The sequence below is a fragment of the Tachyglossus aculeatus genome, chromosome 5, assembly GCF_015852505.1.
Source record: "Tachyglossus aculeatus isolate mTacAcu1 chromosome 5, mTacAcu1.pri, whole genome shotgun sequence".
NCBI classification, from domain to species: Eukaryota; Metazoa; Chordata; class Mammalia; order Monotremata; family Tachyglossidae; genus Tachyglossus; species Tachyglossus aculeatus.
The window spans coordinates 92,860,095-92,887,891 of NC_052070.1; the positions used below are offsets into that span (position 1 = coordinate 92,860,095).

At 43.3% G+C, this 27,797-nt stretch overlaps 1 pseudogene; it reads left to right on the plus strand.

The window, feature by feature from the left end:
• The window catches only part of LOC119928837, a 76,214-nt pseudogene that overhangs the window by 37,064 nt on the left and 11,353 nt on the right, over window positions 1-27,797 (plus strand).

A 27,797-nucleotide genomic window follows, 5' to 3' on the forward strand; every position in this document is an offset into this window, starting at 1 on the left:
ATTCACAAACTGCACTAGGTGCTTGGGAGAGTACAATATAACAATAAACAGACATATTCCCTGCCCACAATGGGCATCTAGTCAGAAGGGTTAGCTCTGGATGACATCTTTCACTCATTCATTCATTCAATCACATTTATTGAGATCATTTGTTTAATCACAAACCCATCTCAACTGACATGACATTATATTCCATAGAAACAGGAGCTTGCTGTAGGAAGAAAATTCCCTAAGTCTGGGGTCACTTTCTAGCCAATATGCATAGCAAAAATAGAGAAGCAGCATGGCCCAATGGGAAGAGCATGGATCTGGGAATCAGAGGACATAAATTCTAATCCTGGCTCCACCAATTTATTCAATTGTATTTATTGAGCACTTACTATTTGCAAAGCACTGTGCTGAGGGCTTAGCACTGTCCTAAGTGCTTAGCATCATACTAAGTGCCTAGCACTTGTCTGCTGTGTGATCTTGGGCAAGTCACTTCATTTCTTTGTGCCTCAATTACCTCATCCGTAAAATATGGATTAAAGCTGTAAACCTCATGTGGGACATACACTGTGTCCAACCTGATTAACTTGTAAGATGATGATGATGGTATATGTTAAATGCTTACTATGTGCCAAGCACTGTTCTAAGTGCTGGGGTAGAAACAAGGTAATCAGGTTGTCCCACGTGGGGCTCGGTCTTAATCACCATTTTACAGATGAGGTAACTGAGGAACAGAGAAGTTAAATGACTTGCCCAAAGTCACACAGCTGATAAATGGCAGAGCTGGAATTAGAACCCATGACCTGGGACTCCCAAGCCCGTGCTCTTTCCACCCTACTGCTTAATTCAGTGCCCAGTACATAATAAGCACTTAACACATCTTAATAAAATAAAATTAAAATAAAATATGTGCAAAGCCGAACTAACCATACTTCATTTCAGCAATCAGAAATTTCTTTATGAGTACCTATTCATTTCAGTCACTGACACTTATTGAGGTCTTACTGTGTGTAGAGCAATATACTAAGTGCTTGGGAGAGTACAACAGATTTGGTAGATATGTTCTCTGTCCACAAGGAATTATCAGTCTAGCAGGGTGTTCATAGGAATACATAGTCTTTGTCTGTTTACAGGTTTACATGTACCCACATGCATCTACAGATATATTCCCATATCCTTACACAATTGCACAAATTATCATATACACACATGTTCCAATTCACATAAATTACATGTACTCTCTCTCTCTCTCTCTCTCTCTCTCTCTCTCTCTCTCTCTCTCTATCTTTCTTTCTTTCTCTCTCTCTCTCTCTCTCTCGCCAGGCTGAGCTGGGCTGAGTCAAGTAGGGGGAACACACTGTTGCTGTCAACAGGTGAATCACCTGGAAGAAATTCAAGTAGAGAGATAGAACATCTCGAGACTCTGGTCATGGACTTGAGGGGAAGATTCAGCAAAACTGAGGCATTGGAATCCTCTTCTACAGGTAAAATCAATCAACCAACCAATTGTATTTACTGAGTGCTTAATGTGGGCAGAGCACTGGACTACAAACTTGAGAAAGTATAACAGAATTGGTAGACACATTCTCTGCCCATAATCAGCTGAGGTCTCAGTTAAATGCCTCAAACCCTTTGGTTTCATGTCTCTTCCCCAACATTGCCCTGATTTAATTCCTCTTTGGCTCCCATGTGTTGTAAGTACACTGACAAGTGCTACACAGGGATATTCCTAAATCTGTAGTCAATTTCCTAGGAAGCTGGGAATTTAGTTAATTATTTATCTGACAAAATGTCTTACTTGCCAAGGAGACTAAAGAAGAAACAGGAAAGCACCCCAGTAGTTATCAGGTTGGGTCCAGACTTGGACAAAGGGAGCCTTGTGGTGTCTTACAGAAGGGAAAGATGTGACCCATGTGGAATGATGATGGAAGGTCCAATTCATTCATTCATTCAATTGTATTTATTGAGCGCTTACTGTGTGCAGAGCACTGTACTAAGTGCTTAGGAAGTACAAGTTTGCAACATACAGAGATGGTCCCTACCCAACGGTGAGCTCACAGTCTAGAAGGGGGAGACAGACAACAAAACAAAACATATAAACCAAATAAAATAAATATGTACCAGTAAAATAAATAGAGTAATAAATATGTACAAACATATATACATATATACAGGTGCTGGGGGGATGGGGAGGGGGAGTAGGGGGAAGTAGGGGGCGAGGAAAGAGGGGGCTCAGTCTGGGAAGGCCTCCTGGAGGAGGTGAGCTCTCAGTAGGGCCTTGAAGGGAGGAAGGGAGCTAGTTTAGTGGATGTGCAGAGGGAGGGCATTCCAGGCAAGGGGGAGGACATGGGCCAGGGGTCGACAGTGGGACAGGCGAGAACGAGGCACAGTGAAGAGATTAGCGGCAGAGGAGTGGAGGGTGTGGGCTGGGCTGTAGAAGGAGACAAGGGAGGTGAGGTAGGAGGGAGTGAGGTGATGGAGAGCCTTGCAGCCAAGGGTGAGGAGTTTTTGCCTGATGATTGCCCATTCCCTTCTACAGTAGAAACTCCTGACCATTGACATTAAAGCACTCAATCAGTCAGTCAATCATATTTACTGGGTGTTTACTGTGTGCAGAACACTGTACTAAGCATTTGGGAGAGTACAATAGAACAATGAGCAGACACATTCCCAGCCCACAACAAGTACCTCAATCTGTCCACTGTGCAGCGTGGCTTAGGGGAAAGAACACAGATCTGGGTTTCAGAGGACCTGGGTTTTAATCCCAGCTCTGCTGTGTGATTTTGGGAAAGTCACTTAATTTCTCTGTGCCTAGTTTCCCCAACTATAAAATGGGGATTCAATGCCTACTTTCCCTCCTATTTAAACTGAGAGCTCTATGTGGGATGGGAACTGTGACTGAACTGATCAATCATATCTACCCCAGCACTCAGAACAGTGCTAGACACATAGATCTTAACAACTGTCACCATAAGCTATCATCTCTCTTCTCCGACTACACCCCAGCTCACATTCTTCATTTCTCTGAACCTGAACCTAGGCATTTGTTCTTCATTCTCGCCTCTCCCAACACCAGCCTCATGTTCATGCCCTCCCATCTGCCTGAAACTCCCTCCTTTTCACAGCCAACACACCTCAGCTCTCCCCATTTTCAAAGTCTCTGAAATTACTTCTCCTCCTGGAGGCCTTCCCAGAGTAACCATTAGTCTACCACTTTCTAACTCCAAACTACTGGTTCATTCATTCAGTCATATTTATTGAGTGCTTATTGTGTGCAGAACACTGTACTAAGCACTTCAGCATCACCTAGCACTTAAAGTACTCACAACCAACCACAGCACTTGTATACTCTATTTCTATCAATCTGTACTTCATTTTAGTGTCTGTCTCCCCCTCTAGACTGTAAACTCCTTGAGATATTATCTAGTAATTGTACTGTATTCTCCCAAGGTCTTAGGACAGTGATCAGTAAGTGCTTAACAAGTATTATGCACTGTTTGGTTGATTGACTGGAATCTCCATGATGGAACTGGGCGGAGGAGTGGGAAGATGGCAGCTCCCTACACTGGCACATCGAGGTCAGGCAGCTATTGTTGGAGCTTTGTTCTATCAGCCATTCTCCAGGAAAGTGTGGGAGAGCACATGCATTGACTCTGTGATCTCCCAACTCCCACTGTCTTCACCATAAGGGAGAGGAGAAAGTGTGGAGGTAGGGTGGCTCAGAGGTCCATTGTCATGCCTGACAGTCTGATTTTCAGTGGCCTGCCCCCTCCTCCAGCAGCATCAGGGAGAGACTCCAATTTGATACAGCACTACAGGGACCAATCACATTTGGAAGAAGCTGCTCCTTCCCCCTGCCCCACCTAGGCTTACAAGGACTCCCATTGGCCTTGATCCAGAAGCAGCATGGTATAGTGGATACAGCACAAGCCTGGGAGTCACAAGGTCATAGGTTCTAATTCCAGCTCCATCACTCATCTGCTGTGTGACCTGGAGCAAGTCACATCACTTCTCTGTGCCTCAGTTACCTGTAAAATGGGGATTGAGACTGTGAGCCACATCGGGACAGGGACTGTGTCCAACTTGATTTACTTGTATCCATCGCAGTGCTTAGTACAGTGTCTGGCACATAGTAAATGCTTAACAAATACCATCATTATTATCCAGCCTGGGAAGGACTGAAACACTTACAACAGGGTGGGCTGGAAAGCAATTCCCAAATAAACTACATAGGGGAGAAGCTGACTCTGCCCCATGCCTCCTGGATGCCCATTGTCCCCTATTCCAGCCCAGGAAGGGCTGAATCACTGGCAGTAGGGTGAGCCAACAAGTGGTCTCCTAGTAGACAAGGAGTTAGACCAAGTGGAAGAGAAGCTGACCTTGCCCCATACCCCCTGAACTCCAATCAGCCCTTGGTTCAATCCAGAAAGGACTTGAACAATGGCAGCATGTGAACTCATGGAGAATCAATCAATCAATCAATCAATCGTATTTATTGAGTGCTTACTATGTGCAGAGCACTGTACTAAGCGCTTGGGAAGTACAAATTGGCAACACATAGAGACAGTCCCTACCCAACAGTGGGCTCACAGTCTAAAAGGGGGAGGCAGAGAACAGAACCAAACATACCAACAAAATAAAATAAATAGGATAGAAGTGTACAAGTAAAATAAATCAATAAATAAATAAATAAATAGAGTAATAAATATGTACAACCATATATACATATATACAGGTGCTGTGGGGAAGGGAAGGAGGTAAGATGGGGGATGGAGAGGGGGACGAGGGGGAGAGGAAGGAAGGGGCTCAGTCTGGGAAGGCCTCCTGGAGGAGGTGAGCTCTCAGCAGGGCCTTGAAGGGAGGAAGAGAGCTAGCTTGGCGGAGGGGCAGAGGGAGGGCATTCCAGGCCCGGGGGATGACGTGGGCCGGGGGTCGACGGCAGGACAGGCGAGAACGAGGTACAGTGAGGAGATTAGTGGTGGAGGAGTGGAGGGTGCGGGCTGGGCAGTAGAAGGAGAGAAGGGAGGTGAGGTAGGAGGGGGCGAGGTGATGGACAGCCTTGAAGCCCAGGGTGAGGAGTTTCTGCCTGATGCGCAGATTGATTGGTAGCCATTGGAGATTTTTGAGGAGGGGAGTAATATGCCCAGAGCGTTTCTGGACAAAGATAATTCGGGCAGCAGCATGAAGTATGGATTGAAGTGGGGAGAGACACGAGGATGGGAGATCAGAGAGAAGGTTGATGCAGTAGTCCAGATGGGATAGGATGAGAGCTTGAATGAGCAGGGTAGCGGTTTGGATGGAGAGGAAAGGGCGGATCTTGGCAATGTTGCGGAGCTGAGACTGGCAGGTTTTGGTGACGGCTTGGATGTGAGGGGTGAATGAGAGAGCGGAGTCAAGGATGACACCAAGGTTGCGGGCTTGTGAGACGGGAAGGATGGTAGTGCCGTCAACAGAGATGGGAAAGTCAGGGAGAGGACAAGGTTTGGGTGGGAAGACAAGGAGCTCAGTCTTCGACATGTTGAGCTTTAGGTGGCGGGCGGACATCCAGATGGAGATGTCCTGAAGGCAGGAGGAGATGCGAGCCTGGAGGGAGGGGGAGAGAGCAGGGGCAGAGATGTAGATCTGGGTGTCATCAGCGTAGAGATGATAGTTGAAGCCGTGGGAGCGAATGAGGTCACCAAGGGAGTGAGTGTAGATTGAGAACAGAAGGGGACCAAGCACTGAACCTTGGGGAACCCCCACAGTAAGAGGATGGGAGGGGGAGAAGGAGCCCGCAAAAGAAACTGAGAAAGAATGACCGAAGAGATAAGAGGAGAACCAGGAGAGGACGGAGTCTGTGAAGCCAAGGTCAGATAGCGTGTTGAGGAGAAGGGGGTGGTCCACAGTGTCAAAGGCAGCTGAGAGGTCGAGGAGGATTAGGACAGAGTATGAGCCGTTGGATTTGGCAAGCAGGAGGTCATTGGTGACCTTTGAGAGGGCAGTTTCCATGGAATGAAGGGGACGGAAGCCAGACTGGAGGGGGTCGAGGAGAGAGTTGTTGTTGAGGAATTCTAGGCAGCGCATATAGACAACTCGTTCAAGGAGTTTGGAAAGGAATGGTAGGAGGGATATGGGACGATAACTAGAAGGTGAGGTGGGGTCAAGAGAGGGTTTTTTTAGGATGGGAGAGACATGGGCATGTTTGAAGGCAGAGGGGAAGGAACCAGTGGAGAGTGAGTGGTTGAAGATGGAAGTTAAGGAGGGGAGAAGGGATGGAGCGAGAGATTTCATAAGATGAGAGGGAATGGGGTCAGAAGCACAGGTGGCCAGAGTAGCACTTGAGAGGAGGGAGGAGAGTTCCTCTGAGGATACCGCTGGGAAGGATGGGAGAGTAGCAGAGAGTGTTGAGAGCCGGGGGGTTGGAGAAAGGGGGGAAGAGACTTTGGGGAGGTCGGACCTGATGGATTTAATTTTGTTAATGAAGTAGGAGGCCAGATCGTTGGGGGTGAGGGAAGGAGGAGGGGGAGGAACCGGGGCCTGAGAAAGGAGTTGAATGTATGGAAGAGCTGGCGGGGGTGATGGGCATGGGTGTCAATAAGGGAGGAGAAATAGTTTTATCTGGCAGAAGAGAGGGCTGAGTTAAGGCAGGAAAGGATAAACTTGAAGTGAACGAGGTTGGCATGGTGTTTAGACTTTCGCCAGCAGTGTTCGGCAGCTCGAGCATAAGAGCGAAGGAGGCGGACAGTGGCAGTGATCCAGGGCTGTGGGTTAGTGGTGCGAAAGCGGCGAAGGGAAAGGGGAGCGAGTGAGTCTAGCTGAGTAGAAAGGGTAGAGTTGAAAGGGTTGAAAGGGTAGGGTAGAAAGGGAGAACTCATTCACTCCCATGCCTTCACCTACCGCTACATCTCCAGCCCTGATTTTTCTCCTTCTCTGCAGTCTCTCATTTCCTCCTGTCTTCAAGACATCTCTACTTGGATGTCTTCCCATCACCTCAAACTTAACATATCTAAAACAGAACTTTGCATCTTCCCACCCAAACCCTGTCCTTCCCCTGAGTTTTCCATCACTGTAGACAACACCACCTTCCTTCCTGTCTCACAAGCCCGTAAGCTTGGCACTATCCTTGACTGCTCTCTCTCATTCAACACACACATTCAATCTGTAAATCCTGTCAGTTCAACCTTTACAACATCCTTAAAAATCTGCCCTTTCCTCTCTATCCAACTGCTACTGCATTTATCTAAGCATTTATCCTAACTCTCCTTGATTACTATATCAGCCGCCTTGTTGACCTCCCTGCCTCCTGTCTCTCCCCTCTCCAGTCCATACATCACTCTGCTGCCTGGATCATTTTGCTACAGAAACATTCATCCCATGTTTCCTCACTCCTCAAGACCTCCAGTGGTTGTCAATTCACCTCCACATCAAACAGTAACTCCTTATCATTGGCTTTGAAGCATTCAACCAATTTGCCCCCTCCTATCTCACCTTGCTACTCTCTTGCTATAATAATAATAATAATGACGATGATGGCATTTATTAAGTGCTTACTATGTGAAAAGCACTGTTCTAAGTTGCTGGGGAGGTTACAAGGTGATCAGGGTGTCCCACGGGGGGCTCACAGTCTTAATCCCCATTTTACAGATGAGGTAAGTGAGGCACAGAGAAGTTGAGTGACTTGCCCAAAGTCACACAAAGACAATTGGCAGAGCTGGGATTTGAACCCATGACCTCTGACTCCAAAGCCCGTGTTCTTTCTACTGAGCCATGCTACTATGACCCAGCCTGCACAGTTACCTCCTATAATGCCAACCTACTCACTGAAACTTGATCTCTTCTACCTCGCTGCCAACCTCTCTCCCACATCCTGCCTCTGGTCTGGAACACCCTCCCTTTTCATCCTGAAAGACAATTACTCTCCCCATGTTGAAAGCCTTATTGAAGGCACATCTCCTCCAGGAGGCCTTCTCTGATTAAGCCCTGATTTCCTCTTTTCCCACTCCCATCTGCACTGTATTGACTTGTTCCCTTAATAACCACCACTGCCCTCAGACCCACAGCAATTATGTGCCTATCCCTAATTCATTTCTTCATGTTAATGTCTGTCTCCCTCTTTTGAATATGAGCTTGTTGTGGGCAGGGATGTGCCTGTTGCACTGATGTGTTGTACTCTCCCAAGTGCTTAGAAGAGTGCTCTACCCACAGTAAGTACTGATTGATTGATATGACTTTCTCAACTTTAATAATGTTGGGAAGTACATGATCGTGCCTTAATTTCCTTGACTATTCAACTGAGACAAGAGTATCCTGAAATCTACTCCTCTAGTCACAAGGTCCTACTGCTCTTGTTTTACGCATCATTATTCTAGAACACTCACTGTGTATATACTGAGGACTTACTATGAGCAGAGCACTGTACTAAGCATTTGGAAGAATACACTACAACAGAATTGGTAGACACATTCTCCACCCACAACAAGTTTACAGTCTAGAGGGCTCCAACAACATCTCTACACAGATGACTCTTATTTACCTCTCCAGCCAACCTCTTTGCTTCACTGCAGGCTTACATTTCCTCCTACCTTCAGGACATCTCCACTTGGATGTCCTACCAACACCTCAATCTGTCCAAAACAGAATTTCTTTTCATCCTATCCAACCCCTCTCTTCTACCTGCAATTTCCCCAGAACTGTTGACAATACCACGATCCCCCTTGTCTCACACACTAAGTAACTTGGCATCATCTTCAACTTATCTCTTTCGTTCCACCTGCATAGTCAGACTGTCACCAAAACTTATAGGTTCTCCCCTCACAGCATCTTTAAAATTCACCCCTTCCTCACAAACCAAACTTCTACTACACTGGTCCAAGCACTTGCCATATCCTACCTTGCCTCTGGACTCTCCCTGATCCAATCCATACTTCATTTTGTTGCCTGGATCATTTTTCTGAAAAATCATTCTGTGCATGTCTCCCCGGTACTCCAAAACTTCCTACGGTTGCTCATTCATCTCATCAAACAGAAACTCCTTTCCTCTTGATTCAAGGCATTCAATCAACTCTCCCCCTCCTACCTAAACTTTGTCCATCTCCCATTACCAGCTCAGCACACTCTACTCATCTAACACCAATCTATTTACTGTACCTTGATCTCACCTTACTGTTGACCCCTTGCTCATGTTCTCCCCCTGCCTGGAATTCCTTCCCCCTTCATATCAAAGAGACCACAGCTTTCCCCATCTTCAGAGCCTTACTAAAAGCATGTCTGTCCCAAAACGCCTTCCCTGCCTAACCACCACCCGACCCATTTACCCTTTCTGCATCACCTACGCACTTGGGTATGTACACTTAAAAAGTTTATTCACCCCAGCTAAGACCCACAGCACTTAAGTACAAATCTTTTTACTCTGCCATTTCCCATATCTGTAATTTATTTTAATATCTGTGTTCCTAGCCATGTTGTAGGTTCCTTCGAGGCCCGGATCCTCTCTATCAGCTCTATTGTACTTTACTCTCTCAAACACTTATTACAGTACTTGGCACACAGAAATGCTTAACAAATGCCAATGATTATTTGATTGGCTGATTGATTGATTGTCAGCTAACCCTTAGACACTTGAGCAATGCAAACAGCCTATAAATGAAATGTAAATCTAAAGATACACTGTTTTTTCAACGTTCTCCAGTTTTTGTGGGAATGCTCACGTCAAGATCAGGGCAAGGCCACACCTAGTAGACTAAGAAGCAAATAATAATGATTACATTTATTAAGCGCTTACTATGTGCAAAGCACTGTTCTAAGACTGTCCAGTGTTCGATGGCTGGTTTTGCAGTGATCTCCTCCTAAGGAAACCTAAGTATTGACCTGCCTCAATGACCAGATTCTTAGAAAAATGCCCATTTTGCCTACCGACGGGAGTAATGGGTGTTTCACAATCTTCCAATGTAGGGTATTAGATGTGCAAAGCAGATCTTATCATTATGACATCAATAGCAACCTCTTTCCTGACAGCTCTGTGCCTTTGCTAGATAAAGCATTTCCTATTTCCCTAGCATGTGAGAGGTTAACCCTTGCCCTGCTCAGAGGCACATCACAATCACAGCCAAAGAAATCCTTTCTCAGGGAAAGGAGCAAGGACAAGCTGTTTTTCTTGATCTCTGAGGCCAGTTATGGAGGGCTGCTCCACCTGAATCAGAAGGAAAGGGGTTTTTTTTACAGGTGAAAGTCCCTGAGGAAAAAATGCAATTGGTGTCATACAGATTCTTTTAGTAACCTTGGCTGATCCACAGAATGTTGAAAAAATGTGGGTTCCTTTTCTCTTTCTACCCTTATTTGGGGACTGTAGCCTTTCAGACTATTATTACCTGCAAGAATATATGGAAAATCATCACACAAATAATTTTGCTTCCCTGCTTGCCAATCTCACCTTCCAATCTCTCCCTTCCTTCCATTCAGCAAATGAAATACATTTTTGTGTACTGGACTTGACTTCATGATTTTGATTTTCTTTTTGTTTCTAAATACCTAGGTGTTTCAAGCTAATAGGTTGAGGGCTCATCTTTTTTTAATGTGTTCACAAAACTACAGAAATTACACCATTTTTTTTCCCCAGTGAGCTGCTTTCTCTTCTGTATCCTCCTAATTAGTGAACACTCACTAATTAGGCTAACTGGAATCTAAACATCTCAGATCATCCTCTATAAAAAAAACAACAACAATAAAAAAAATTGGGATTGGGAGGTGGAGGGAGAGGTGAGCCAGAGGGCAATTTGTAATGTTCAGCTCAGTCCAGGTGAGGACCTGAGGTCTGTGGATTGTGTGTATGCATGAGTATGTGTGTGTGAGAAAGAACCTTTCCTGAATTTTGTTTTCTGTTGCAGTTCATTTTAATATTTGAAATAAAATATTCAGTTATTTGGGGGCTGGAGGGGGGACTCCTCTGCAGAAGGGCTTAATTCAGTAATTGCAGAAATAAAAGATGCCTTTCAAACATGGCATTAAAAATCTCTAATAAAATGGGGAAAATGAAGGTCTAAGATGACAGTCCTTATCAAAGTGTATATAGAGACATTATATGTTCCAGTAATTGTTTAGGCCAGTGAATTAATGAATCCGAGCTGTAAGTCTCCATTTGAAATGATTTCAGTGGTGTCTGCTGCTCTGCTGCTTTGGAAAAGCCTGTTGTCTGAAGCTGTAGAGAAGGGCCTTGAACCCTGCCATTCAATCCCTTTCAGCCCATCAGCTGAGTCTAATTGCCAGAAAGCACACGAGACCCCTAAGCCTGATTGTTCCTCGACCTCCTTTGAGGTTTTGAGGCATGAAAAGCTAAAGGGAAAAAAAAAGCTCCCTTTTGATCTTCTGTTTCTCTCTCTCTTTCTCTCCCTCTCTCTCTCTCTCTCTTTTTGTCTGCCCACTCCTACTTTAAGAATGACACATTTCTTTATATGGCTTCTTCTTCTTTAAAGACAATAATTAATAAGGCCTTTATAAAATGAGGCTTGAATTGGTGTCACCTCAAGGGTGGTCTAGGTTTCTGAAGTGAAGCCACGGTGGGCCTAGCCATTGCTTGGCCTTTGCACGGGTCAGGTTTAAATACCCTGACCCCAATTTTCTGTCTCTTTCCCTAATGAGCCGATTCACACAAGGATACAAAATTATTCAGGAAAAAAAGAGACAAAGGCGGCAAGGTATAGTTGACACCACACTAGCCAAATTTCTTTATTGTCTTTGTGCCTATGACATCACAGCTGTGAATGTTCTCAAAGCAATAAAATCTCTTTTTTGTTCCAGCCATAAGCTTGATAATAATTACTCTCCCAAACCCACACCCTCTGCCTGATATTTGTTCAAGCATTAGGAAGGAATGGCATGAGGTGGGAGTAGCTACTGGTTGCCACACTTTTCAGAGGCGACAACAGACAAAACTGAGGTGCCTTTTGGAGGGCCTGCTTATCCGCCTCACTGTCACTTGTAAAGCCAAAGTGGCATTATTTCTAGCCTTTCGATTTCACAGACTTATCATGTTGACATCAAAAGTTTAAACAATTCCACCATGGACACTATGTGTAGTGAGCACCCACCTGAAAAAAACAAACAAAAACCCTCCAACTCTGAATGAAGAAATAAATGCAGCAGACTGTAGCCTTTGCCTCTTTAACAAGATGGTCAGATAACTGATTAGCCTTACATAAACAACTTCATTCATTACAGAGTTTTCCACCAGGAGAAAATGAGAACACTAGACACATCCTGTAAGCAGAATTATCAACATTTTAGTTTACTTTTAAACATAAAAGGAAAGGAGAAATTGGAGGAAAGGCCATCTTAAATTAGTGGAATTTTTGTTCCCCTCTATGGACTATATTTTCTCTTTGATGCATCGCTATTGGCTATCACTATGTCTGAAAAAGATTCACAGGAAATAAATATATAGGGAGGGGAGATGAACAGAATCTGACTGACATAACCCAGCAGTTCTCTGCATCACAATAGAACAGGATCTTGTAACAAGCACTTGGAATATATCATGTCTATGAATCTAATTATAAAACTCCAGAGATCAGAATGCCATAAAAACCTGAACACTCTTGGGCATCTGTCCAATTTAAGAACATCCTTCTCCTTTTAGCTCATGTGCAGATCAATTTTATTTCTAGTTTATGAGGGAATGGCTTGGAGAATTTGAATATGAGTGTTTTTTCTAATTAGGTTATCACTTATCGCCTCATCCTGTATAGGTGCTCAAGTGATGAGCACTGAAACTTCAAAAATGTGTATAATTTAAATAAGGCTAAATGATTTTTTCTGAGGAATCAAGGAAATCATTTAGGAGCTGTGTGAAGAAAATGGGGTGGGATTATTGTGATTTGGGCTTTGCATTGTATAAAATGAGAACTCTTAATAAAGTCCTATATAATGATTCCTACCTCATCATTTTCTCAGCTTTGTGCAAAAGAGTTCCAAGAATAATTTTGAGGGTTGAAAAATCCACATTGCTATGACAGAATGAAAATTAGAAAGATTAGCAAATATTGAAGAAGATACAAAGGCTAGGTTATACATCTATATATAGATATATGTGTATGTGTATGTATAATATATACACACACAGATAACTTTTATCTACCCCAGCACTTAGAACGGTGCTTTAGACATAGTAAGCACCTAATAAATACTACTACTATTATTATTATTATCATGTTAATAGATGCTATAATTTCCCACAGTGGGATAGAACACCACTCTCTCCACCTTCAAAGCCTTACTAAAATCACATTTCCTCCAAGACGCCTTACTTGACTAAGCCTTCATTTCCCCTGTTCTCTCTCCCTTCTGCATCACCTATGTTCTACTGGATCTGTACCCTTTGAGCACTTGATATTCACCCCACCCTTAGCCCTGCAGAACTTTTGTACATATCTATATTTCTTTTTAAATGTCTGTCTCTCCTTATAATAATAATAATAGCATTTATTAAGCGCTTACTATGTGCAAAGCACTGTTCTAAGCACTGGGGAGGTTACAAGGTGATCAGGTTGTCCCTTGGGGGGCTCACAGTTTTAATCCCCATTTTACAGATGAGGTCACTGAGGCACAGAGAAGTTAAATGACTTGCCCGAAGTCACACAGCTGACAGTTCGCAGAATCAGGATTTGAACCCATGACCTCTGACTCCAAAACTCAGGCTCTTTCCACTGAGCCACGCTCCTTATAGTTCATAAGCTCCTTGAGGAAAGGGAAAATGCCTTCCAACTTTGTTGTATTGTATTCACCCAAGTGCTTAGTACAGTGCTTTGCACATAGTAAGTGCTCAATAAACAAGTGCTTAGTTCAGTGCTCTGCACACTGTAAGCACTCAATAAATACGATTGAATGAACACCACTGATTAATTGATATGTCAGTTGAGAAGTAGCATTGCCTAATGGGTAGAGCACAAGCCTGGGAGTCAGAGGATGTGGGTTTAGTCCCGGCTCCACCACTTGTCTGTTGTGTGGCCTTGCACAAGTCACTTCACTTCTCTATGCCTCAGTTACCTCATCTGTAAATTGGGGATTAAGACTAGGAGCCTGATGTGGGACAGGGACTGTGTCCAACCTTATTTGCATGTATCCCTCTCAGTGCTTAGTTCACTGCCTGGCATATAGTAAATGCATAACAAATACCATAAATATTATTATTATTATATATTAGTATTAGAAACTATTAAGTCTGTCAAGACTAGGAGAACATCAGTTTATCCAACCACTTGCATGTTAGTGGTATATAATATGAATCGTAGGTCCAGGACTAAGCCAAAATGTATTTTAAAATCTGCCTCATGCTTTAGACTGTGAGGTCCTTGAGGGTAGGGATCATGTATATCAATTCTATTGTATTGTACTCTCCCAAGCACTTAGTGATAATAATGTTGGTATTTGTTAAGTGCTTACTATATGTTAAGCATTCATTCATTCAATCATATTTATTGAGTGCTTACTGTGTGCAGAGCACTGTACTAAGCACTTGGGAAGTACAAGTTGGCAACATATAGAAACGGTCCCTACCTAACAGCGGGTTCACAGTCTAGAAGGGGGAGACAGGCAACAAAACAAAAAATATTAACAAAATAAAATAAATAGAATAAATATGTACAAATAAAATAAATAAATAGAGTAATAAATATGTATGAACATATATACATAATACAGGTGCTGTGGGGAGGGGAAGGAGGTAAGGTGGAGGGGATGGGGAGGGGGAGGAGGGGGAGAGGAAGGAGGGGGCTCAGTCTGGGAAGGCCTCCTGGAGGAGGTGAGCTCTCAGTAGGGCTTTGAAGGGAGGAAGAGAGCTAGCTTGGTGGATATGCAGAGGGAGGGCATTCCAGGCCAGGGAGATGACATGGGCCGGGGGTCGACGGTGGGACAGGTGAGAACGAGGCACAGTGAGGAGATTAGCGGCAGAGGAGCGGAGGGTGCAGGCTGGGCTGTAGAAGGAGAGAAGGGAGGTGAGGCAGGAGGGGGCGAGGTGATGGAGAGCCTTGAAGCTGAGGGTGAGGAGCACTGTTCTAAGCACTGGGGTAGATATAAAGCAATTAGGTCGTCCCACATGGGGCTCACAGTCTTAATCCCCATTTTACAGATGAGGTAACAGGCACAGAGAAGTTAAGTGACTTGCCCAAAGTCACACAGCTAACAAGTGGCAGAGCAGGGATTAGAACCCACAACCTCTGACTCCCAAACCTGTGCTCTTTTCTACTAAGTTACGCTGCTTCGCTAGTAGAGTGCTCTACAGAAAGTAAGCAAGCAGTAAATACCATTAATTGATTTGATAGTTGAAACACTAAAATTTGATAAGTGAAAATTATGCATTCATTAAGTTACCTGTCTTCGAAGGGCTGAGACTATCCATATTTATTGAAGAAATAGTGACCAACAAAAATTATAATAAAAACACAGATTAAAATAATCTATGAAAAATATCCTACATGTTAAGCGGGTGCTATTCAATCAGTGAGGCACTCAATTAGTTCTTCCCATCCTACTTATCCTTACTCATGTGCAACTAGAAGCAGTGTGGCCTAGAGGAAAGTGCATGGGCCTGAGAGTCAGGGTACTTGGGCTGTAATCCAGGCTCTGCCACTTGCCTACTATGTAACCTTGGGAACGTCACTTCACCTCTCTGGGCCTCAGTTTACTCATCTGAAAAATGGAAATTTAATTTCTGTTCTCCTTCTTACTTGGACTGTGAGCTTCATATGGGACAGGGACCATGTCCAACCTGACAATCTTGGATTTGCACCAGTGCTTAGTATAGTTCTTAGTACAGTTCTTAATGCTGCTGCTTAGAGAAGCAGCGTGGCTCAGTGGAAAGAGCATGGGCTTTGGAGTCAGAGGTCATGGGTTCAAATCCCGGCTCCGCCAATTGTCAGCTGTGTGACTTTGGGCAAGTCACTTAGCTTCTCTGTGCCTCAGTGACCTCATCTGTAAAATGGGGGTTAAGACTGTGAGTCTCCCGTGGGACAACCTGATCACCTTGTAACCTCCCCAGTGCTTAGAACAGTGCTTTGCACATAGTAAGCACTTAATAAATACCATTATTATTGTTATTATTACAGAGCTCAGGACATAGTAAGTGCTTAGCAAATGTCACTATTATGAACTACAACTCAGCCAACACACTTTGGTCCTCTAACACCAACCTACTTACTGTGCCTTGATCATATCTATCTCTCAGTCAACCCCTTGCTCATTTCCTCCTTCCTGCCTGAAAATCCTTTCCCCTTCATCGACAAAAGATGATCACCTTTCCCACTTTCAAGAGGCCTTCCCTGACTAAGCCTTCATTTCCCCTATTTGCCCTCCCTTCTGTTTCGCCTATGCACTTGGGTGTGTATCCTTTAAGCACTTTGATAGTCACAGGAAACACTCAATACATACGATTGAATGAATTAATCCCACCCCCAGCCCTTAACACTTGTGAACATATCCTTATACTCTGCTGCTTCTCTTACATGTAATTTATTTTAACGTCTGTCTCCCCCACTATATTGTAACCTTCTTGAAGACAGGGATTGTGACTACCACTTCACTCCACAGAAACTGCCCTCTTAAAGGTCACCAGTGATCTCCTTCTTGCCAAAACCAATGACCTCTACTCCATCCTAATCCTCCTCGACCTCTCTGCAGCCTTCAACACTATCGATCAACCCCCTCTCCTGAAAACAGCCTTGGCTTCACTGACACTGTCCTCTTCTGGTTCTCTTTCCATCTCTCTGGCCACTCAATCTCAGCCTCTTATATGGGCTCCTCCTCTGCCTCCCACCCCCTTACTGTGGGAGTCCCTCAAGTCACAGTTCTGTGTCCCCTTCTATTTTCCAGCTACACACACTCCATTGGAGAACTCATCCATATCTTTGTGGATGAGTCCCAAATCTACATCTCCATCCCTGATTTCTCTCCTTCTCTGCAATCTCACATTTCCTCCTGCCTTCAGCGCATTGCTAATTGAATATCTCACCAATACTTCTAATTTGTCCAAAACAGAACTCCTTACTCTCCCACCCAAACTCTATCTCCATATGGCTTTCCTATCACTGTAGACCACACCACCATCCTCCCTATCTCACAGGCCCATAACCTGGGCATTATCCTCTATTCAGCCCTCTCATTCAACCCACATATTCAGTCTGTTACCAAATCCTGTCGGTTCAACCTTCACAGCAGCATGGCCTAGTGGAAAGAGCACGGGCCTGGGAATCACAAGGGAGTCAGAAGGATTTGGGTTCTAATCTTGGCTCTGCCACTTGTCCACTGTATGACCTTGGGCAATTCACTTCACTTCTCTGTGCCTCAATTACGTCTTCTGTAAAATAGGGATGAAAACTGTGAGCCCCACATATAACATGGGCTGAGTCCAAATTGAATAGCTTTTATCTACCCCAGCGCTTAGTACAGTGCCCGGCACACAGTAAGCAGTTAACAAATTCCATTAGAAAAAATCAAAAAGCAAAACAAAAAAATCACTTAAATTAGCTTTTTCCTCTCCCTCTGAACTGCTTGTCCTATCCTGCCATGACCACAGCATCTACCTCCTTGCTAACCTCCCTGACTCCTGTCTCTTCCCACTTCAGTCCAACTCTGCTGTCTGGATCATTTTTCTACAAAACTTTTCAGTCCATTTTTCCTCCCCTCAAGGACTGCCAATTGTTGCCCATCCAACAGAGAGAAACTCCTTACGGTGAGCTTTAAAGCCCTCAATCAGCTTGCCCCCTCCTACCTTACCTCCCTGATTTTCTACTACAACCTAGCCCACACACTTTGCTCCTCTAAAGCCAATTTGCAAACTGTACTTTGATCTTATCTAGCCCTTGTCCATGTCCTGCCTCTGGCCTGGAATCCCCTCCCTCTTCATATTTGGCAGACTGTCACTCTCCCCAGCTTCAAAGCCTTATTGAAGGCACATCTCCTAATAATAATAACACTAGTAATACAATAATAATAATTATAGTACTTGTTAAGTGCTTATTATGTGTGAAGCACTTTTCTAAGTGCTGGGGTAGATACTAGTTAATCAGGTTGGACATAGTCCCTGTCCCACATGGGGCTCACATTCTTAAATCCCCATTTTACATATGAGGTAACTGAGGCCCAGTGATTTTCCCCCCTGATTTAGACTGGGAACCCACTGTTAGGTAGGTACTGTCTCTATATGTTGCCAACTTGTACTTCCCAAGCGCTTTGTACAGTGCTCTGCACACAGTAAGCGCTTAATAAATATGATTGATTGATTGATTGATTTTCCAAAGGTCAAACAGCAGACATGTGACTGAGCCGGGATTAAAAGCCAGGTCTTCTGATTCCCAGATCTGTGCTCTATTCACTAAGCCATGCTGCTTCTCCTCTGAGAGACCTTCCCTTACTCAGCCCTCATTCCCTTTTCTTCAGCTCTCTCCTGCATTGCCCTTGCACTTGGATTTGCACCCTTAATTCTCCCCTCCCTCAGCACCACAGCACTTACGTTCATATCCATAATTTATTTATTTATATTGATGTCTGTCTCCCTGTCTAGACTGTAAACTCATTATGGGCAGGGAACATGTCTACTGTTATATTGTACTCTCCCAAGTGCTTAGTACAGTGCTCTGCACACAGTAAGAGCTCAACAAATAAAATTGACTGATATCAACTTTACCCTTCCAAGCACTTTGTACAGTGCTTTGCACACAGTAAGTACTCAATAAATATTGTTTGATTAACTGATCAATTGATACCATTTAATCTCACCTCCTCCACCAATTAACTTGCAAGACCTGCATCATGTGGTATGACACCCACCCTTAGCTCTTGTTTACTTTAATGCAATCCTCAGCATTTGTGTTCATACATATCTTTATTCATTTATACTTTTTCACTTGTACATTCGATTACTGGTTCAGCTGTTTTGTCTTGATGTCTTTGGATTGCTGCCTGTTTTACTCTTATACTTCCTCTGGTTTCTCCTAATCAATGTTATTTATTGAGTTCTTACTATGTGCAGAGCACTGTACTAAGCATGTGGTAGAATACAACAGAGTTGTTAAACATGTTACCTCCCCATAAGGGGCTTGTAGTACAGAGAGGGAGAGAGACACCAATATAAATAACATATGTACACAACTGCTGTGGGGCTGAGAGTGAGGTGAATATCAAGTGCTTAAAGGGTACAGATCCAAGCGCATAGGTGACACAGAAAGGAGAGCAAGTAGTGGAAATGAGGGCTCAGTCAGGGAAGGTCTCTTAGAGAAGATATGATTTTATTAGTGTTTTGAAGGTGGGAAGATGCGGTCGTCTGGTGTGTATGGAGGGGGAGGGAGTTCCATGTAAGAGGTAGGATGTGGGCAAGGTGAGACATCAAAATAGACAAGATTGAGGCACAGAGAGCAAATAGACATGCAAAGTGCCCTGACTGGACTGTAGTAGGAAATCCAAGAGATAAGACAGGAGGGGGTGAGCTGATTGCATTTAAATCAATGGTAAGGAGCTCTTATTGATGTGAAGGTGGATGGGCAACTAGCAGAGGTATTTGAGGAGAGGGGAGCTATGGACTGATTTTTCTTTAGAAAAATTATACTCATTGTGGGTTATTTTTGTCTTCTGTCCCCATTAGACTATAAGCTCCTTGAGGACAGAGAACATGGTGTCTGGTTGCTGTTAAACTCTCCCAAATGCACCCGGTAGTACTCAATAAATGCCACTGACTGATTTAATAACTGTTGCTTATACATTCTTTCCCACTAGGAGAGCACCTCTTCTTGCTGTCAGAGACAGAATAATAGGCTGGGGTGGATCATTGTTTGGCCCCATAATGGAAATTTTTAATCATTGAAAGGTATCATTTGTTTTCTACTGGTTACTTGGGAGAACAGATTGATATTTGATGCCCACCCAAAATATTTCACTGCCTAAAACAGCCCATTTTTTCCTTATATCCATGTCTTTCCCTATAACAATAATAATAATAATGGTATTTTTTAAGCGCTATGTATCAAGCACTATTTTAAGCACTAGGGTAGACTCAAGGTAATCAGGTTGTCCCATGTGGGGCTCACAGTCTTAATCCCCATTTTATAGATAAGGTAACTGAGGCACAGAGAAGTTAAGTGGGTTGCTCAAGGTCACACAGCAGACAAGTGGTAGAGCTGGGTTTAGAACCCATGTCCTCTGACTCCCAAGCCCGTGTTTTTTTCACTAAGCCACACTGCTTCTCTAAAACGATAGTATAGCTCTCTTGTCCACAAATTTACCCAATTTGTTCCCAAACCTACTGGTATTTTTGTACAGCATAACTTTCTGTAGTGAGTAATTCCATGTGCTTCCCTCCTACTGTGTGAAAACATATTTCTTATTTTTTAGATATTGCAACAACCATCTTTATACTTCAGTGGGTGCACACTTCCTGCTGAGATGGGATTTAGTGAATAGCAAGTTCATATTCACCCTGTCCACAACCATCGAGGTTATGAATATTTCAATCCCATCTCTTCTCAGCTTTCTTGTTCTCAACTCGAGTCTTATTCATTTCTCTCCCTCTCTCTCTGTACCCCTGCCCACTCTATCTCTCTCTGTCTTTATGTGTAAGCTTCTACAAGCCCTCTATCATTGCAGTTGCCCTTCTTTATATCCTCTTCATTGTTATCCTCATTCCTAGGAAAAAGAGTTCCTCTCTTCAAAAGTCCACTCCAATTCTCCAGGGATTGAATATGAAGATGTGTATCTTATGTATTATTATCTACTCTGCTTTCTATGCACTGAAGGTTAATCTTTCCACTTTGAGTTCTTGTGCTAATTGAACCCTGGTCATTTTCTCAACAAAGGCTAGCGGCTTTGTTCTTCGAAGTTCAGGTCCTACAGTGTTTGAATCCCTAAAGTTTTCTGTTCATTTGTGTAATTCTGATAATTTATTGCTCTTTAACTTTTTTTTGAAATGTTTTATCTCGTTTGAAATTCTTGATATCTTGACAATATCACAGCTTCACTTCCTGCAAACACTAACCAAGGGTATTTATTTCCCTATCCACCTCAGGGGTGAAGGATTAATTTAAAGAAATCATTTCGCTTCACCACAAACCCACCACTCTTAGATTATCCACTTTACTCCCCAGTGTCTAACAGGACCATCTGACCCTCCTTGAGGCTTCTGACAGCACTTTTGAAAGTATTTTTTTCATTTTTTTTGTTCTTCAATTTTCCTTTGCTTCAGCTATCCAAGTAAACACCCCTTTCCCTTTCAGCTTTACTAATACTGCTTAAAGCTAGTTTCCCAATTCTTAAAGGACAATTTTTTTAACTGAATAAAATGATACATGCAGTATATTGTTAGAGATTGTATTTCCTTCTCACTTATGAATCTCTAGGATTTTCAAGCAGAGCAGAAGGAAGAGAAGGGATAGAGGAAAATTATAAAGAGATGGGTGAAGGAGAAGAGCTGGAAATTCTGGACTGAGTAAATCCCTGGGGACTACTAAGATATTTTGAAGCAAGTCTGTATTGATTCTGTGGAAATTAATTTCCTGAACTTCAGGCAGTTTCTAACTTTTTTTTAAACGAATTGAAATCCCTCTAGTGTTGAAGCCCTATCTTTATTATTCTCCTCTCACCCCTGCCAACTCCTGGTAACAATGTTAAACTTAATTAACTTGTGGCTTAACCACATTTACAATATTCCTGAGCCAATCCTAGTGAGCTGAGATTTAGGGTGAAGGTTGAGGATTTCTTTGTTGCTATGTGTGAGTCACAGTAGATGGTTTCTTTGCCTTGGTTGGAGAAGATGCTGCAAAAATTGTCCTCCTTGCTGACTTTGGTCTTCAGGTATGACCATTAGTGGATTTCCTCCAAAGATACCTAGGAAGAGATTAATCAAAGGAGCCAGATCAAACTGTGCATTAACCAGATTTTGGGAACCCACTGAACCAGGCCTAGATCCTCTTCCCTGATCTGGTTCTGGCCCGAGATCAAAAGGTATTCAAGCACTTGGGAGTCCGGCCAGCAAATTATCAATTTGTTTAAAATTCGTCTGCAGATTAGGGCCAACTTTAACAGGAGATGTAAGCCCTTTAAATGCAGGCTATTTTTGAGGCAGTACTGGTCTAGAATTACCAGTGGGAAACCTTAGTTACAAAGGTAGTGCTGTGGTGGAGAGGAAAATTGACCAGCTGTGCTGTGCACTCTGGCTCTTAGTAGTCTCTTACTTGCTTGGAGCTTGAAGCTAGCTCAAGGTCATTTGGATTCAGTTAGAGTAGCTTCATGCAACAGTCTGCCCTGGACCACAAAGGGTTTACTTCAAATCCTGGTGGGTGGGGCCATATTAAAACAGGGGCTTGTGGAACATAAATCCTGGGCTCTAGGCTCAAGAGGATCCATGGGGATTCAGAAAACCCTATTCCCACCATTACATTGTGACCACAAGGGAGTCCAACAAAACACTGTCACAGTTGGTGCCACTTGGGCTCACTTTCTACTGCCATTGTCCTTCTCTCATCTTCACTTCCCATTATCCACCATGGCCTGCTGCTACCATCACCACCTTCCTCTCCCATGGTGTCTTCCTAAGCATCTGCCAGCTTCCCATACCTGGAAATGTTTGGGCTACCACTGCCATGGGAGTCTTTGTATCACTGCTGCCATAGCTGCAGCCACAGACACATGGCCTGGGACAAGTGCTGGGGCTGCACTGAAATCTTATGCCGCTGCGACTGTGGCTGCAGCCAACAAGGTTGATGGCTGATGCTCATGCCATCTTCCACTGCCAGCCATGATCTCCTGGCCCACCACAACTTAGAGTGTCCGAAAGAACTCACATTTCATGAGCAAATCTTCTTCCTTCAGTCTCCAAAGTACCTGGAGCCATGGGGGGTGGGGGGTGGGGGGGAGGGGTGTGTGTGTGTGTGTGTGTGTGTGTGTGAGAGAGAGAGAGAGAGAGAGAGAGAGAGAGAGTTTCTTTATTGTTTCTGAAGTGCTTTGAAGCTGGGTACAGCTGTAATCTGGGATACCAACCCTTTCTATGGCATTTGTTAAGCACCTACTATGTGTCAAACACTATTCTAAGCAGTGGGGAAGGTACAAGTTAAATAGGTTGGACACAGTCTCTGTTCCACATGGGTCTCATAGTCTAAGTAGGACGAAGAATGGGTATCCCCATTTTACAGTTGAGGAAACTAAAGCGCAGAGAAGTTAAATGACTTACCCAAGGTCACACAGCAAACAAATAGCAGAGCTGGGATTAGAACCCAGATCCTTCTGACTCCCAGGCCCGTGGGCTCTCCACTAAACCATGCTACAGGGAACATGTCTACCAACACTGTGATATTGTACTCTCCCAAGTGCTTAGTACAGTGCTCTGCATAGTCAGAACTCAGTGAAAATGATTAATTGATTTAGATGGAGTTACATTCTGATTGGAGAGGTACATCACAGTGTGTTGATGCAATCAAGTCACACCACATGTGTTGTCATTATACAGTGGTGCATAGGATATCACCTAGGTCGAAGGGTCCCATGGGAAACTTGCAAGGCCCTGAAACCCAGGCCAATACTACTACTACTACTACTAATAATGGTATCTATTAAGAGCTTACTATGTGCGAAGCACTGACATTCCTAGATCCAGCCCTCCCTGTTTAGCCCCACAGTGACACACACACACGGAGGAGAGTAGATTTTAGCATCTACCACAAGCTGACAGGATCTCGCTCTATGCTAGCCTCACTTGCCCTCACATTGGGATGTATAATCTGGAGGGTCTCTACCATGAGGGAGAATTAGTTTTTGTATTTTTTTCCCTCCTCTGTCATTATCTCAGATCCAAACCTGCACAGAGATGCCATTACTTGTCCCTGAGTAATAGTTCATTCATTCATTCATTCATTCAATTGTATTTATTGAGAGCTTACTGTGTGCAGAGCACTGTACTAAGCACTTGGGAAAGTACAATACAACGGTAAACAGTGATATTCCCTGCCCACAACAAGCTCACAGTCTACATGGGGGAAGACAGACATTAATATAAATAAATAAAATTAACAGATATATGCATAAGTACTGTGGGGCTGGGAGTGGGGAAGAACAAAGAGAGCAAGTCAAGGCAATGCAGAAGGGAGAAGGGAGTGGGAGATGAGGAAAGGTGGGGCCTAGTCTGGGAAGGCTTCTTGGACAAGATGTGCTTTCAATAAGGTTTTGAAGGTGGGGAGAGCAATTCTCTATCGTATTAGAGGAGGAAGGGCATTCCAGGCCAGAAGCAGAATGTGGGCTAGGCATAGGAGAAGAGACAAATGAGATCGAGACACAGTGAGAAGGTTAGCACCAGAGAAGTGAAATGTACAGGCTAAGTTGTAGAAGGAGAGAAATGAGGTAAGGTAGGAGGAGGCAAGGTGATGGAGTGCTTTAAAGCCAGTAGTGAGGAGTTTTTGTCTGATTTGAAGGTGGATGGGCAACCATTGGAGTTTTTAGAGGTGGCAGCAGGTGACATGTCCTGAACATTTTTGTAGAAAAATGATCTGGGCAGCAGAGTGAAGTTTGGACTGGAGTGGGGAGGGACAGGAGACCGGGAGGTCATCAAGGAGGCTGATGCAGTAATCCAGGTCAGATAGGATGAGTGATTGTATTACCATGGTAACAGTTTGAATAAAGAGGAAAGGGAGGGTTTTAGCTATGTTGTGAAGGTGGGGCCAACAGGATTTGGTGACAGATTGAATATGTGGGTTGAATGAAAGAGAGGAGTCAAGGATGATGCCAAGGTTACAGGCTTGTGAGACAGAAAGGATGGGAAAGCTGTCTACAGTGATGGGAAAATCAGGGGGAGGACAGGGTTTAGGTATTATAATCTGAGGCACTGGATAGGGAATGTTATTCAATGCAATGCTTCACCATTAATAGTAATTAAGGACAGAACAGTTGAACAATAAAGTCATGTGGTTAGCCAGTAAGTCAAAAATTTTAAAGCCCCCACTGTGAAGGGATTTCAGTACTAGGCACTATCAAGAAATACAACCCCTCTTGTGAAAAGGTTCATTAGGCTGTATTTAATCACCAAAGAGCAAGACCTTGGATTTATTTCTCACCCGAGACTAGCCCCCAATATCCCCCATTGAAATAATTTCCTTCGGAACACTGGGTAGAGAGTAAGCAAAGCATGCATGGTAACTGCCATCTTCCCTTCCACCACAAAGGACCTCTACTCCTGATATATTCCATACATGCCAGGCTGGGGATAAAAGCTGTTCCCATGTGCCCTAGGCATCTTCCCCACAAGACGGACAGTCTCAATGCCTCCCCAAGGATTGGCATCTTGTATTGTTTTAAACTATCCCAGTGGGAAAGAGAACAGCACCCACAGCATGAGGCTGCCATAAAACCTTGGGAATCAGTCATATTTATTGAGCCCCTACCATGTCCAATCTCTGTACTAAGCATTTAGGAGAGTATATTATATCAGAATTGATAGACACATTCCCTGCCCACAATGAGCTTACAGTCTAGAGGGAAGACTGGAGGATCCTGTAGTGGTTTCTGTGGCTTCAGGTATATCCTGGACTCTGAGCCCTGAGGAGCTTCAAATTCTTCTCCTCTAGCCACAGGACCCTGCTGATTTTGTTTGTATTTTGTGTTTCTATCTGTGTTGTATTTTATTGTTTCATCATTCCTAATGTGTCTGTCTCCAGTCCCTTCTCCCCACTCATACTCTTAGATTTTGTACTCCCAGAGGATGAGGGGCCATGTCTAACTCCCACCTGCATATTCTCTCCCAGGTCTAGTACAGTGCTCTGTCAACAGTAAGTCTTAATACATAGTATCCCAACAACTACTACTACTTTCAAATGTTCAGAATTTTCTCTAGTCAGGAGCTTGATGGTTTCCCATTTAAATGGTGAAAACCTTAGTAGATCTTTTCTTCAAACATGCACCCTCATGCAAAAGTTTAAGAGTCAAATGACTTGCCTGGCCATAGCACTGAACACTTTTTTTTCTTATTTTAAGCCATATTTATATCAGTGGTTTGTGAAAGATAGAAAGAGATATTCCTATGAGACTGAAAATGCAGAAATATCCGTTAGACCTAAAAGAGAATTTTTATATCCTTATTGTTCTAAGAGTCATTAGCACTTAAAAATGCTGTCAAATTAGCATTTCTGTTTTACTTCAAGTTATGTGGGGAGCAGAAAGATAAATTATGATAATTCATTGGACTTCAGATACAAGTGTTCTGTGGATGTTCTCACATAATGGAAAGCACATGTTGAAGAAAATGTTTTTAGGGCCTGTTTTGGAGCAATGTTTCATTTTTAATGGCACATTTTTTATCCCCCCACCCCAATGCACAAACACAAATCCTAAAAATGTAATAATGGCAATATCTTTTCCCTACTTTTAAGGGTGGCCACCCACAACTAGCACAGTAATGAGCACATGGGCATCTCACAGATTAGGAATCAAACTGCTAATTCCAAACAGCTAGGATACCCTCAAGGGAAGCTGCTTCGACTCAAGCCTAATAAAGACATCTGTGCTTATCTTTCATGCAGATGCAGTTCCAAAGCAGTGATTTTTGCCAAAAATAATTTTGAAAGAAGACATTCTAATACGTGTCACATAGCTCTTAAAATATAAAAACTGTTCGTTGTATAGGCTGAAACATTTACATATTCAATTTTTCTGATCTTAACAAATCTCTCAGCTAAAATAACTACCATAACTCACCCTAGGGACTGCACTTTCAGAAAAACTAGCTAAAATTTGTGTATTCATTTCACACAGGTTATTGTTATATCCCTATTACTCCAATAGTTGGTGAACATGCCCTCTAGTAATTAGACAGGAGGGGAATTTTGTCCTTGAAAACACAACCGTTTAAATGTTCTGAAACACTAAGCAGCATGGCTCGGTGGAAAGAGTATGGGCTGTGGAGTCAGAGGTCATGGGTTCAAATCTTGGCTCCACCAATTGTCAGCTATGTGACTTTGGGCAAGTCACAACTTCTCTGTGCCTCAGTTCCCTCATCCGTAAAATGGGGATTAAGAATGTGAGTCCCACATGGGACAACCTGATCATTTTATATCCCCCCAGTGCTTAGAACAGTGTTTGCATATAGTAAGTGCTTAACAAATGCCATCATCATTATTAGTATTATCATTGTTATATATTTTAAATATATATTTAAAATTTGAAATCATCTTTATCCTTGCATTTTATATATAACATTTAATAACAGTACCTGGGGTGGGGATAGGGAAATATTTGTAGCTACAACCATATATCCCAAAATACCACCCCATCCGCCTTCCCCCTGCACACACACACACACACACACACACACACACACACCCCTTTTGTTCTGATGGACCATTCAGTAGAGGTATGATCTGAGGATCTGAACTGGAATTACAAGACTTTCTGTTTCCATTAACTACATAGATAAGACTCTGAGGGTGTGTAAATAAACCTTCTCTTGTCATCATTTTGAATCCTGACCCTTCCTCTCAGGCCTTGATTTGAAGGTAATAATAATAATAATAATAATGATGGAATTTGTTAAGAACTTACTTTGTGCCAGGCACTGTGCTAAGTACTGGGGTGGATACAAGATAATCAGATTGCACATAGTTCCTGTTCCACGTAGAACTCAGTCTTAATCCCCATTTTACAGATGAGGGAATTAAGGCACAGAGAAGTTAAGTGACTTGCTCAAGGTCACACAACAGATACGTGGCAGAATCTGAATTAGAACCCAGGTCCTTCTGACTCTTAGGCCCATGCTTTCCCCACTAGGCCATACTTCTACATGACACTGCAGGATACAGGCATGAGATTGTGGGAGGTAG